General features: G+C 46.9%; 1 long non-coding RNA gene across 1 annotated transcript; it reads right to left on the bottom strand.

Moving 5' to 3' along the window:
- Positions 1-1,210: 1,210 nt before the first annotated feature.
- On the bottom strand, positions 1,211-5,751 carry LOC140689809 (uncharacterized). The gene is made up of 3 exons (XR_012064932.1): positions 5,550-5,751; positions 2,309-2,438; positions 1,211-1,456 (listed from the first exon to the last, which is right to left on the bottom strand). It is a non-coding gene; the product is annotated as an uncharacterized lncRNA (long non-coding RNA).
- Between the last annotated feature and the right edge of the window lie 6,505 nt (positions 5,752-12,256).

Below are 12,256 nucleotides of genomic sequence, written 5' to 3'. Positions count from 1 at the left end.
GATATACTAGCATATTATGTTCTATTTATTAGCAGATAGTATATAATACATATGTAGGTGTTTATATACATAATATATAATTCATGCACCTATATAACATATAACCCATAACAAATAATGTAAGATTATGATTAATGTATAATATAACAAGATTACATAACAATAATGATGTAATATTATCCATTGTATGTCTTGGTTCATGAAACATTCTCATCGTAGGTGACTTTCAGAGGTATTTATGTATTAAAATTAGTATTATAAGACACAGCTATGAACTTATCACCCAGCATCATAACAGGAATATTGACAGTGACATACTGTGTCCTCTTTCCCTATCATGCTCTTGGCCTCCTCTCACAGGAAGTAACCAGCATCCTGAATCCTGCCTTACCATTCTCTTGTGTTATTTTCACACACACAATACTTAAGATCAGTTAAAACAAATGAACTGCAGGTACATGCAATGAAATGGATGAATCACACACTCTATGTTAAATTAAAAAAGTAAGCCGTAGAAGGTAGCCTATAGTGTGCTATGCTTTTAACTGTGTATATATATGTCAACTAAACTCACTAAATTAAGAACAACTACAGCTAGAGTCCAGGTGGGAGAGAGACAGATAAAAGGTGAGGTGAGCAGATTTGCTGCAGGTGAGCGAGTTCCTTTCCAGTAAAATGTCATTCTCTCTGAAGCAGGAGGCAAGGCCATCTGCTGGGAGTTAGGGAAGAGACAGAGGGAAGCTTAGAGGTGTACAGAGAGCAGAGAATGTTGACATGACTGAGTGATAAGCGGGGAAATGTGCTCACTAGAGAAATCCTGGAGGATTGCCTGGCAGTGGCAACATGGTGGGCATTGATTTGTAGTCTTAGAAATCTGTGCTGGGAGAGCCTGTTGCCTGCAGGCTCAGAACAAATAGAGCTGGGTGAACCGAGATGGAAGTCGTCCTGGTGAGGAACTGAAAAGATCAAGGGTCAAGGGGTTTTTTTTTTTGTCATAAAGAGAGTGCTGACTGTGAATGCAGAGCTGGAAGTTGGGGAAGTGGAAGTAAGAGGAACGTGGACAGGCAGGAAAGCAGAGGAGTCAGCGCTTGATGCCCCAGTGAGGGTGAAAGAGGGCCAGGGAGGCTGGTGGAGAAGCAGCCGGACGGCTAGAGGTGGGCACTTCAAGGAGAGAGGCTTGACCCTGTAAGGAGATAAGCCCTGGTATGAGCCTGGGGATAGGGTGAATGGGGGGTGGCTGGCTCAGGCTGACGGAGAAGAAGACCCTAAAATGATCATACTGGGTGGTGGAGGGAGAATCAACTTTGATGTTTTGATGGTAGGAGGTGAGGCAATACAGAGCTGGTGGTCCAGGTGCTCCTGACTGAGGCAGATGAGCAGGGAGGCCAGGGTGGCAGGCACTTCTAGGAAAGGATCTGGGTTTTCCAGGTGCTCCCAAGAGAGGAAGAGCAATGATCTGAAGGTGGAAAGTGAGCACAAGGAGGTCAACCGAAGCTCCTGATCAAACGGAGGGTGTGAGGGGGAAAAGTGTCAACTCCAGAGATGGTTACCCAGGAAGCAGGGACCATGTGTGAAGTGAGGGGACACTCAGAGAAGAGAGGGAGGAAAGTCTTCTGGGTGTAGGGGGAAGAGAGGCCCCAGGACAATGGAGCACAGAGGCACAGTGATGAGGATGGACTGGCTCTATGGTGACACTGAAGGGTTGGCTGGATCTTTGTCCTGAGGGCTTAGTTTGGGGGGACTACTGGCCTCATGAGGAATCCCCTCTCAGCAGCCTTCACAGAGGCTCTCGCTCCTGAGAGCTGTGTGGCCACCACTGTTCCCGGAGGGGCTCTGCCTCCATCTTCTCTTATCAGACTTTCCTGCCCAGCCCCTGACTGCCAGCGAGGGAGCCTGGGCCTCGCAACTGCTTCCCGTGGAGGGACAACGGCTCCTCGGAGAAGCAGGCTGATCTTACTTTTCTCCGTAACCCACGACCTAGCAAAGGGCCAGCCCATGTGTGGGCCATGTAGGGGCTCGGATACTTACCGAACTAACTCAAAGCAGAATAATAGCAGAGCTGGAGGAAGTGACCACCGAGCTCACAGAGTTCACTGCCCACACCCCCATTCTACAGATGAGGAAACAGAGACCAAGCATTGAAGCAGCCTTGGCCAAGGTCACGCTGCTCTTAAATGCTGGCCTGTGTCGGGCATGCCAAGTGATGAGCTGCAGTGAAGGGGCTGAGAGGGCGCTCTGGGGCTTGACAGCTTGGGTTCAAGTCCCAGCTCTGCCATTTATTAGCCGTGTGAATAATGAATGTCCTTACCTTTAAAGTGGAACTCATAGTGGTGCCTACTCATTGGATGGTCGTGAACACAGCGTTCCTGGAACAGCAGGACAGAGCTCTGTAAGGGTTTGCTGTTGCTTTGGTTACTATTATTATCACCAAGTGAACCCTGAAATGAAGAACAAAGGGAGCAAGAATTTTTATTTCAAAGGGTTTTAAAATCCTCTGATGAATGATTCATTTCATCTATTCAAGTTTGCATTTGACCCTTATTAACAACTACACGATGGATGACTTTTGAGGCAATCTTGCTTCATGTCTTTTATTCTCATTTTCGACACAGGCTATTTAACAGGCAGCAGTTCCTTTTCCAGGAAGAGGGACAAAAAGTTAAAAATGACTCAGTGCCCCTCTGTCCCCAGTGAGTTGGTTGTGACCTGTCAACGCAGCTTTGGGGAAGTGCCCGCTTCCCCTGGGCTCACTGAGCTGCCCCGCAGACTCCAAGGGGAGCCGTACCCCCACACAAATCCAGTCTCTTGGTTCCTATCTTTGCTTCAGATCCCTCAAGGGCTGCCCATGCTCCAGGGCCCCATCTGCCCCACCAACCTTGGCTGCTGGACTCCAGGACACTATCCTGGGTCTCAACCATCATCTGTTCCTATGACCGCCCCACTACTCTACATTTTGTCCTTCAAGTGTGGGCTCCTTTGGCTCGCCACACAGCAGGGGTCTCCCTGTCCTCCACCTTGGGTTACTGCATTGTCCTGCACGGTGCCTAGCGAAACCGTGTGGAGGCAGGAAGTATACAGAATAACAGGTGCTCAGAGGGCTGCCTTTCCCACTGCAGGGGCCCTGGAGAGCTTTCTCCCAGCTTATTATTCACAGGCGCTGAAGCTGTGGAATCTCGATCTCACCAATTTAAAGGGCATCATCACTAATTACAAAAGCAATCATTTCTTCAGTAGCAAAAGGAGAAAAGACTTTGTGTTCCCCACCTCCAACTTTTTTCCCCCACCTTCAGATGTTTCTCATCTCTGGGCAAGGGTAGAAAGCAACTCACAGAATATTATTTTTCAATGTTTTTTCCCACTCTGAAGATTGCTTTCCCAGAACCGATGAAGGCTAGAATGGTTTAGCTTTCCTGGACTGAGTTTTCAGAAGCCTGGGGGGGAGGGGAGAGGGGGAGGGGAGATAATTCAGCAATATTGAACCTAACAGAGACATTAAAAGTTTCTATTCTAAACAGAAAGGAAGCAGGATGCTATAGAAACAGGACAACCATAGTTGGAAATGCAATAACGAGTTACAAGAGAATAAACATAAAGATGTAAAAATGAAAAAGGACATCAAAATAACAAAAGGTGGGAATGGGAGAGGGGAGCAAGAAAATATAGATTTTTTTTCTTTCTTTTTTTTCTTCGTTATTCTTAGGATGTGTTGGAGCCTACGTGATTATCAGTCTAAAGGAAACAGATATAGTAATGGGTTGATATATTTGAAGAATAAGGTAACCACAAATCAAAAGCATACAATAGAGTCACAAAAAAACCAAAAAGAAACAAAATCAAAATGGCTTAAAGACTTAAATATTAAACAAGACACTATAAACTTCTCACAAGGAAACATAGGCAAAACATTATTTGACACACATCTCAGCAATGTTTTCCTAGGGCAATCTCAGCAACCCAAGCAACAGAAATAAAAGCCAAAATAAATAAATGAGACCTAATTAAACTTATAAACTTCTGCACAGCAATAGAAACCATAAGTAAAACAAAAAGACAACCTATGGAATGGGAGAAAATATTTGCAAAAGATGAGACTGACCATGGCTTAATTTCTAGACTATATAAATAGTTCATACAACTGAATAAGAAATAAATAAACAACGAAATCCAAAAATGGGCAGAACAACTAAACAAGCAATTCTCCAATGAAGACACACAAATGGCCAATAGACATATAAAAAAATGCTCAATATCGCTCAATTATCAGAGAAATGCAGCTCAAAACTACAATGTTATCATCTCACACCAGTCAGAATGGCCATCATTCAAAAGTCCACAAACCATAAATGCTGGAGAGGTGTGGGAATAGGAAACCCTCCTACATTGTTGGTGGGAATGTAGATTGGTGCAACCATTGTGGAAAACAGTATGGAGATTCCTCAAAAGACAAAAAAAAAAAAACAAACTTACCACCTAATCCAGCAATCCCACTCCTGGGCATATATACAGAGGGTACCTTAATTCCAAAAGATACCTGCACCTCAAAGTTCACAGGAGCACTGTTTAAAATGGCCAAGACATAGAAGCAACCTAAACGTCCACTGACAGATGACTGGATAAAGATGTGGTATTTAGATATAACAGAATATTACTCAGTCATAACAAAGAAGGAAATAAGGCCATTTACAGCAACTTGAAGGGAACTGGAGATTATCTCACTAAGTGAAATATGTCAAACAAAGACAAGTATCATATGATATAATTTATATGTGGAATTTTAAAAAAATGATACAAATGAACTTATTTATAAAACAAAAACAGACTCACAGACTTAAAAAGCAAACAGGTGTTTGGGATTAACAGATACAAATTAGTGTATGTAAAACAGACAAACAACAAGGATTCACTGTAGAACACAGGGAACAATATTCAGTATCTTGCAACCTATAATGGAAAAGAACCTGAAAAAGAATAGACTATGTATATGTACAACTGAATCACTATGCTGTATACCTGAAACTAACAAAACAGCTGTATATCTGAAACTAACAAAACATTGTAAATCAACCACATTTCAATTTAAAAAAATTGATAAGCTCTAAATACCTTTATTCAAAGAAAATCTTGAAGTCTTCCCTCTTACAAAACTTAAAATGTGTAGCTTGAGCAGGACCAAATTATACTGGATGGGCAGTTACATACCTTCTTCAGCACGTCGCCCATGCTACACACACTTCGTTTTCCTACAGGTAAGAACAGCCCTGAGTGCACAGGGAGCGAGTCCTTCTGGGACAAGGTCTGTGGCAGTGGCCTCCTTGTCATCACTCCATCTCACCAGGAGGCCAGGATTTTCAGAGGTGAGGGGACATAGAGCTCATACACTTCAAATTGATTTCCCAAAAAAACTATGGGAAAACCAAATTCACCTGCAGTGTGGGAAATATGAGCAAGGCCCCTAAGCAGACTGACAAGCCCAAAGTAAGATGGCCTGATGTTCAGATCGGAACCAGAACAATGACCATCTGGCCCCAGTTAGATGACCACCGCCTCACCTGCAATGAACTGCTCATACTCAATGTCAGGGATGTTTCTGTTGAGACTTGGGAGGTCAAAGGAGTCGGACCAGGGAATCCAGACCTGGTTGATGTTGGGGCTCTGCCAGTGGTAGAGTTGGCCCCAGTACCGGCTCCTCCATCTTCAGCAGGGTCTTCAGCAGGAAGGCAATGTGGATGCAGATGTTCCTACGGAGGCTGAAGCCCTCTGGAAGGTTGAAGTCAAACAGAAGGTACCTGGCAGGGAGCAAAGGAGAGCGGGTCTTCAGGGCCAGGTCTCTTCACAGGAATCCCGGCTTAGATAGAACAGATACAATGGGAATCCCTGCACAGCCCATGGCCTAGACTCCAGACACATTCGGCAGCTTCTGGTTTGTAAAGTGGAGGCACTGTCCGCCCATTTCCATGTGGCCAATTACTTCAAGTCCGGGAGCAGTTGCGGAAGACATCTTGGCGTCCGTCTAACACCACTAAGCACCTGACTATCACCTGAGCACCCGTTCTCCAGGGGTTCACAAACTTCTTGTTCTAAAGAACCCTATACACTCTTAACAATTACTGAGAACCCCAAAAGGCTGCTATTTATGTGAGTTAAATCTATCAATATTTCCTGTGTTAGAAGTTGAAAAAGAAGTTAGAAAAAGTGCATCAATTCACTTAAAAATATTAACAATCTGCTGTATGTTACCATTAATACTCTTAAACAAAATATAATTCTATTTTTCAAAACAAAAATCATTAGTGAGAAGAATAGCAGTGATTTTAATTTCTGCAAATCTCTTTTGGACTGGTGAGAGCTGAATTCTCCTATCTGCCTCTGCATTCCCTGTTTTTTGATATCACAGGCCAGGTTTTCCCTGGAAAACCCCACAGGGACTCGGGAGAGCAAGAGTGTGCAAAAGCCAGGTGACATTCCGGCGTTTCTATAAAAATGGTCCTGCACCTCAGGGGCCTTGGATACACTTTGATAACTGCTGCCCTATCCTAGGTGAGACTCTTCTACACTAGAGCCAGGCAAGGGTCCTGGATTTTGTAATGAGTTACCGCCACCACACCCCTCCCTTCTCTGTGTGTTTCTCACAAACTCCATTACTGCAGATGAGGATGTAATCCTCAGCCAGGGCCTCTAATCCCATAAGACTGCTAACTTCAACAGAGAGGCTCCCATCTACCATCCCTACACCCTGCATAGTTTATTTTGAGTTAAGCCCTAGATAACTGCTTATCGGCACTGACCCTTGTATCTTATTCCTGAGGTTGACTGAAGGTACCAACATCTGGAATGAACTGAAATTTCCCTGCAGATAAACAAGGCTGGTAAACCACCCCATTCCAACATCAGATTCTGGGGCTCTTCAAAACCCGGGTAAGGCCCCGCTTCATCTAAGATGGGTTCTCAGCCTGCCCTTCCCGGGGTGTTCTGGGAGGACGCAGCCACCAAGGGAGACCCAGACTCACGGCCCCAGCCCCAGGGCCTGAGGGGGAGGAAAGCTTGAGGCTGTGCCCAAGCCCTGCCCCGCCCCGCCCCAAAACGCTCCCCGGCACCATAGCCCTCCCTGGCCACCACCCCAACCCCGATCCCACCACGGTTCATGTCCACCGGCCCCGCCGACGGAGCGGACGTACGTTTACCTTCTGTGGGACGCCGCCCCAGACAGGATGTCGGCCGCCTACTGACAAGGTCAGAACTAGTCGCCCGGCCAAGCAAGCCGCCAAGCCCAGCAGCAAGCACCGCCATGGTCCCTGGCAGCTACACACTTCCGGAGCCCGCTCCCCGCCCCAGAAGCGCACTGTGGCCCGTGCGGAGCGCGGCGCCTGTAACCATGGCAACGCCGCAGGGCCCTCCCCTATCGCTTGCGTCGTGCGTCCTCCCTAGTCTAGATGTGCGAGGGTAGAACTTGTGGGGCCAATGGGAGCCAGGGCACGGCCAGCACGGGGGTGGGGGGAGGCTTATGGGACAGCTGGGCGGGGCTGGGGAGGGCGGGGCCGCGCGGACATCCTCACCTGCAGGTGGCGCCGGCCGGAGGCTGGGGCGGTGCTGCCACCAGTGGGCGGGGCAAGGGGCAGCGAGGCAGGGAGGCAGGGGTACCCTCTCCTGTCCGTGTGTGGTGATTAGCATGGGCTCCGCGGCCTCCCCTTGCACCGGACGTGGACCCAGGCTGCCGGTGGGCAAGATAGAGGACTGAGCCCAGGCACGCACGGCTGGCCAGTTAGGGCACCTGAAATGCAGATCCGCCAGGCCCGCTGCCGGCCATGAATACGCGCTGCTAGGCAGTTTCCACGAAGAAGGGATCTGTCATAAGAGGGGAGGTAGGGCTGGGGTGCCAGATGCCGGATTGGGTGCAGTCTCAGAGGAGAGACAAGGTGAGAGAGCGCAGAGCGGCCCCTGTGTTGGCTGGGCTAAGAGTTTGGGTGGGGGTGGTGTGTGCCTTGCTCTGTGGTCTCCCCAAGAACCCTCACTCCAGAGCAAGGGGCTCTGCTCCCCCCACACGTCACTGCACTCCCTGCCTTCCCCAGCACCACCTGGGGTGTTGTCATGCCAGGGCAGGGAAGGCCCAGGGAAGGGGCTCAATCAGGGGGAGGGGCCACTCTGTAGGGATGCTGGACCTGACAGCGATGCGGCGCTTCGGAACTCCCCTGGGATGGGTTTCTAGCCAGTGGGATGGAAGGGCCTCTCCTTCCTGGGGTGCAGTTGGGGAAGCTAGATCCATCATGAATGTCAGCCCTGAAAATGGAGGCTGCACTACATCCATTCCTGGAAAGAAAAATCAGGCCCCTCTGGCCAAGGTGAGTCAGAAAGTCATTCAGCAATGTTCGGGGTCCCCAGTTTAGGCTTTCAATTAGAGTTGAGCAGCTCAGGAGGCCAGAACCCTGTCCGTGGCTCCAAGAGTAGGCTTTCTGCTGGGGGACAGGATCCTCACAAACACCTGTGTCTTTGTGGGTCACTCCCCTCTGACAAGCTTGGAGGCAGGGTGCAGTTGTGGGAAATCGTGTTTCCATGAGGAGAGGGCCACCAAGTGGTGGGGGCACAGGAGACAGAAAGAGTCCCGCAGCCTTTCTGGAATCAAAAAACTAGCAAATGTGGAAAAGTGCATAATTTGTTTTATTGAACAGGCTGCTTATGTACGTCTGGAGGGCCAGGTTCAAGGACTCTGCATCCCTCCCGGACAATAGCCTCAAGAGTAAAGCAGACAGAGTAGGAGGAGATGTGGGGTTTCTCCCAGGAATGAGGCAGAACAGGGATTTCTGCAGATTTGCAAGGAGAGCCCGACCACTGAGCACGGGGTTACAACCCCACGTGACCCTTGTCGTGTTTGGGCTCTGGGTCTGGCCTGATCATGTATTATTCCAGGTGAGTTCCAGAAACTTAGACAATAGAGTTAGAGGGGCTGAGCTTGGAACCCGGTGTGGAGACAGAGGGTCCATTATCCTGAGTCCCCTAGCCTAATCACTGTAGCTGAGTTCCAACACCACCCAGGCCCCCAGGGTGGCCGTGGAGGGAGAGCAAGCCTGGCAGGTGAGCCAGGGGTCCCACTGCTCTTCCCCTCCCTTATCTTTGTTCCCTTTCTCCCCGGAAGGTGTGATTGTCTCACGTCATGGTGACAAGCCATCTCTCTTCTCTGTCAGGTGGGGTCCCCACCCCCACTCAGCCTTCTCTCTGCATGGATGCTGAAGGACCAGGCTCACTTGAAGTTCTGAGCTTGAGCAGTAAGTTGGAAACAAAGAAACCAATGGAAACAAAGAAACAAGTCATTGTGGCAAAGCTCCCCACCACAGAGAAGCTGCCCTGAGTGGAAGGGAGGGTGTGGGCATGCCCATTTGTTTCCTGTCTCCCAGTGCTCTTCATTTTCTTATTGCAGACCTGCATGGTTACAACAAAATGATCTGCAAAACTGAAAATATTTACTCTCTGGGTTTTACAGAAAAGGCTGACCAGCCTCTGGTTCCCATACCGGTCAAGTGATTGGAGTACCTTTCCAGTTTGCAAACATCTGGGCAGACCCAGGTTTACAAAATTCTTTAAGAGTAGTTACGGAGTTTTGTTTCTAAACATTTTTTACTGCTGTATACTTCTGAGCTGAGGTTGTGCTGTGTAATTCTTAGCCGGGATTTTCTTAAAATGTTTCTCATTTCTTATACCAGACACCCCTAAATTCCAAGGGGAATGGGATGTTAAGGAAGCCATGGAGTTTAAGAAAAAGTTACAGATTTAATTTCCACATAAGCATTGATGTATCTCCATCCTAGGCAGTATCAGTTCTGCGGTATTGATAGGGGAACTAAATAGCAACCAAGTTTATAGAAAATAGTGGGTCATTTTCAACATTTTTGTAATGTTTACAGTTTAAGATGACCATTCCTGAGAAACAGGCAGCCTCTTAGAATGAAATAGCATTTTCCCTGAACCATATTCAATTTTTATTTTGTAGACAGCAGGAAGGGCAATCACACATCCAACACTTGGGGACCTCAAAGATAAAATGTAAATTTCTGAGAGCACACTCCCCCCGTCTCCCCCTGCTCTTTTCACTGTCCCATTGTCCCTGAAGGCTCTTTCGTAACTCCTGCTCCTGACTCTAGTAGCTCTTCCTCCTCGCTCCTCAGCTGGTAAGTTTACTTTTCTACTTTGACCAAGCAAACTGAAACCAACAGAAGGGAACTTTCACCAGCAACTCCCAGCACATCCTCCCGCCTTCTGATGTCTGTGACCTCACTCTTGCTGCCCCACCACTTATTACAGGTGACATCGAAAGCCAGATCATCCAAAAGTCTCCATGGGTGCCATCCATCCAATCTTCTCCAGGCTGTCACTCCCACATCCATCCTCTCAGTCACTATCTCATCTATTTTGTTCTCCTGCTAGTTGTCTCCTATCACTATATAAAAGTCCATCTTCTTAAAAGAAAGAAACAGCACTCCTTGACCCTAATTCGCCCCCACCAATTGCCACCCCATGTCTTTGCAGCAAATCTTTAATGAGTAGTTTAAACTCAATGTCTGCATATTCTCTTGAGCCATCCAATTTTGCACCCACTCTGGCTGTTCCCCTGATTCCTTGCTCTATGGAAACTGCTCTGTCAAGGCCATCAGTGACCCCACGCTGCTAAATATAGTGGTCAGTTTTTAGTCTTCATCATGCGTGGCCCTTTGGCAGCATTTGACCCAGCTCTTCCATCACTCCTCCCCCGTGTTCCTGCTTTACTTGGCCTCCAGCCCATCGCTATGCTTTCGATCCACTGGCTGGTCTTTTGCCAAAGTCTCCTCTTTTTTCCAAACATTTAATGCGAATGTGTCCCGGAGTTGGGTCCTGCAATACCTTTGGTGGAAGCAACCAGAATTGGAAATTGACATGTCCTCAATGTCTCGATTTGTCCAAAACTCCCTGATTGGCCTTTTCCATTTGGAACTCTCTCCCTGATACTCATATTCTTTTTCTTTCATTCATCTTGCTTTCACATTCATACATGTGTTCTACTGTGTAAATTACTTTTCCAAATTTTGAATCAGTCCATACATATCATGTAAAATTCTCAGATCTCTATTATTTCCAATAAGGTGCTCATTCTACCTTAGAACCTTTCTGCATTTCTGTATTTATATTAATAAAGTGAATAGTATTTCTACAAGCCCCATAGTTAAACAGTGTGTTTGTTTGGGGCTGTTATGTAACATGAAATAATGATACATCAACATAGTCCTTTTTCATTTAATTTTATGTAGCACCAAGATGAGGTTTTTGCATTGAAGACTGGTTTTATTGAAATTTTACCTATGTTATAGACAGTCAGTTTATGTGAAAGCCCTCATTTCTCCCCTTTTCTGATATATTTTCCATTTGGCTATTATAACATATAACTTGGCATGAATAAAATTCCAAATTCATTCACATAATAAAATTAATACATTTAAATTATATTTTTAAAGTTAAAAACAAAGAAAAAAAACCCCAGACTCCTCTACCTATTAGGAATTTTGGTAGCAATATCTTATAGACTCCTTAACCATGACATTGAAGAACTGAGCTGATTCTAGCCCTTTTCCACCTGCTCAACCCCATCTTGTCCTATCCCCTGTGGATGGAGAGGACATCCATCCCATTTTCCAGGTCCAGATGTTGGAACCATGTTCTTTCTCTCTCTTTCTCTTAAACACACACACACACACAGCAAATCCATCTTGTTAGAAAATTCTGGCTACTCTGTCTTCATTAACCACCTACTCCCTGTTCCCCACCCTCCTAGGAGACACCTTCAGCCCCTTCTTGGACACCAAATAGCCTCCTTCTTCCATCTTTGCTTTTCTACAATCTCATCCACACAGAGTTAGAGGGAGCCTATAAAAGCATACATTGAGGGGGTGGGTGTAGCTCAGTGATAGAGCCCATGCTTAGCATGCATGAGATCCTGGGTTCAAACCACAGCACCTTCATGAAAATAAATAAATTAACCTCCCCCCAAAAAAACCAAAACACAAGCATAAATTGGACATCACCCATCCCATCAAAACTCACTAAAAGGGTCACCATTTCATTAGGATCCAAAGTCGTCCCAAAGTCTTCCAGGACCCGGCGTGCTCTGCCTCTCCGCCCACACTCTCCCCCTCAGTCTGGGGACCTCTGGCTCCGGCTCTTCCTTCTTCCTCCGGATCTATGCTGCTTCAAGTTCATTACTCCGTGAGATCTGCCAGGATTGCCTTGTTCCCTCCTG

This window comes from Vicugna pacos, chromosome 27 (assembly GCF_048564905.1).
Source record: "Vicugna pacos chromosome 27, VicPac4, whole genome shotgun sequence".
Taxonomy (NCBI): Eukaryota; Metazoa; Chordata; class Mammalia; order Artiodactyla; family Camelidae; genus Vicugna; species Vicugna pacos.
Note: the sequence above shows the minus strand (reverse complement) of the source record. Positions and strands in the feature narration are given on the sequence as shown.